This window comes from Hippoglossus stenolepis, chromosome 2, assembly GCF_022539355.2.
Source record: "Hippoglossus stenolepis isolate QCI-W04-F060 chromosome 2, HSTE1.2, whole genome shotgun sequence".
NCBI classification, from domain to species: Eukaryota; Metazoa; Chordata; class Actinopteri; order Pleuronectiformes; family Pleuronectidae; genus Hippoglossus; species Hippoglossus stenolepis.
Window position 1 is genome coordinate 32,097,691 of NC_061484.1, and position 2,239 is coordinate 32,099,929.

General features: G+C 41.1%; 1 protein-coding gene and 1 long non-coding RNA gene across 2 annotated transcripts in view; one reads left to right on the forward strand and one right to left on the reverse strand.

The window, feature by feature from the left end:
* Positions 1-2,239, forward strand: part of LOC118117875 (B-cell receptor CD22-like) — a 620,655-nt gene that overhangs the window by 609,495 nt on the left and 8,921 nt on the right. The window lies entirely within an intron of this gene.
* Positions 19-2,209, reverse strand: LOC118098611. Its single transcript, XR_007034757.1, has 3 exons — positions 2,035-2,209; positions 1,681-1,755; positions 19-318 (listed from the first exon to the last, which is right to left on the reverse strand). It is a non-coding gene; the product is annotated as an uncharacterized LOC118098611 (long non-coding RNA).

Below are 2,239 nucleotides of genomic sequence, written 5' to 3' on the forward strand. Positions count from 1 at the left end.
TCGAGTTTGAGACCTGGATTTTATCTGTTACTGTGCAATATTTTCATTCTCAAATATCTATGATGTCATATTACTTTTTCATATTCCCTGTTTTATATTATATTACATTTTTTAATATTCATATTTTACACATTTTCTTTCTTTGGTCAGCTGTGGTTGTTTTTGTTACATGAATAAACTCTGTTCTCCTGAAACCGAGCCGGTCCATGACTCACCTGCAGCTTCTCCAGGGCTCTGGCAGCCATGTTGGCGTTCTTGAAGTTGACGAAGGCACAGAAGCGTTGGTGAAGAACTCTGATGCTCTCTATCTCACCAAACCTGTAACCGTGGAAACACAAAACCTCAAACCTCCGGCAGAGAAGTGTGGTACAGACAACGCTGACCAACTCTTTTACTACTGCTGGCAGTGATAAACTTGCTACTTTTGCTTCTACTACAAGTACTTTAACTATTAAAACAAAGCAAAACTACCTCTTACCTACAAAGAACTTCTGTTCTAACTACTGCTGCTGCAACAACTACTACTATCTACTGTCTTCATTGAATACACTTTTATAACTTTAATTTTTAATGTGGTGGTACCACTGTTTCTCATAACACTGTAAAACCATCTTCTTTCTAGTTATTATCAGTAAGTTTTACCTACCTGTGATGCCTCCTCTTTAAAATGCTGCTTTATTGGAACCTGCTCTGATTTATTTAGTACATCATTATAAATAAGTGCCGGGACTCATTTGAGTGCACAAGTAAGACACAGACTGTAAATAAAGATGGTCGACACGTCTGCACTTCCTCCCACTGTTCAGAAATCAAGCTATAATATCCCAGACACGAACGCTGTCATCTTTGGAGTCACAATCTGCACAGTTCAGTGATCAGGGGATTGAGCCAAGGTATATATGACCTATACTCCCGCCAGCCACCAGGGGGGCAATGGAGACGATTTGGCTCCACTTTTAGAGAGCTGTCCTGTCGTCCATCTTTAGTTACAGTCGAAACAATCAGCAGGCTTCTGTTGAGACATTACATTGACTTACACTTTATGGACAAAAGTATTGGGACACACCTCTTAATCATCGACTTCACTCAGTCCTATTGCCATCGGTTAGTTCCGGTGAAGGAAAATCTTAATGCTTCAGCTAACCAAGACATTTTTGGTAATTCTATGGAACAGTTTGAGGAAGGCCCCTCTTCTGTCCCAGCATGACTCTGCCCCAGTGCACAAAGCAAGGTCCATAAAGTCCTGGTGAGGCAGAACTGGACTGACCCACACAACCCCATCGGACCCCTTTGGGATGAACTAGAACGGAGAGTGTGAGCCCTCTCGTCCAACATCAGTGTCTTACCTCACAAATGCTCCTCTGGGGGAAAGGGCAAACACACTCCAAACTTATGTAGAAAGCCGTCCTAGAAGAGTGGAACATGCCACAGCTGCAAAGGGGGACTAGTTTAATGGCTATGGATTTAAAATGGGATGTACCAAAAGCTCCTGTAGGTGTAGGTGACCCAATACCTTTGTCCATTTAGTGTACTCTAACCATAATGGTTACTGCTTGCCTAACCTTAATCTAAACCTAACCTTAAAACGTCACCTTACAGTATGTTGTGGGGACGTACTTTATGTCCCCACAACATAAGTACAACCTGGATCACACACACATGCAGACATATTGATTTTACGTTTTGAAGAGATCCCAGAGGTCTTTCTCTGTAACTTCTACTGTAATGTTCCCAACCCACAGAGAGCGACAGCTCCTGGAAAACAGAGGAGGAAAAGAAAGGAGGAAAGAAGGAGGTGGAGATGGGGGGAACGGGAGGAGAAAGTCATGGATCACAGGAGATCAAAATGTGGGAGAGAGTGATACATAAAAAAATCATCATCTTCACTACCCACAGAGGAGACTGTGTTTACATTGTACAAGACTTTTAAATACAAATACAGTTCCACAACATATCCTGTATATATATATATTTTTTTCATTTCTAAATGACGATGGTGTGATTAGGAGTATTGTTCATAACCATAAAACTTACCCACTCTGCTCCTGCGGAGATGTTTGCTTCAGAGCTGGAAGAGGAAACCGAAAATAGATGATGTCAGTGAGACGTATTTAAAAGGTTCATTACTGTGGTCTGAAGCAATTTACACCTTTTTCTCTGGCTGGAACAGTATGAAGCATAGACATCTTTTAAAAAATGTATTTCAAGTGTATCTGACTTTTTATTTTGGTCGATATTC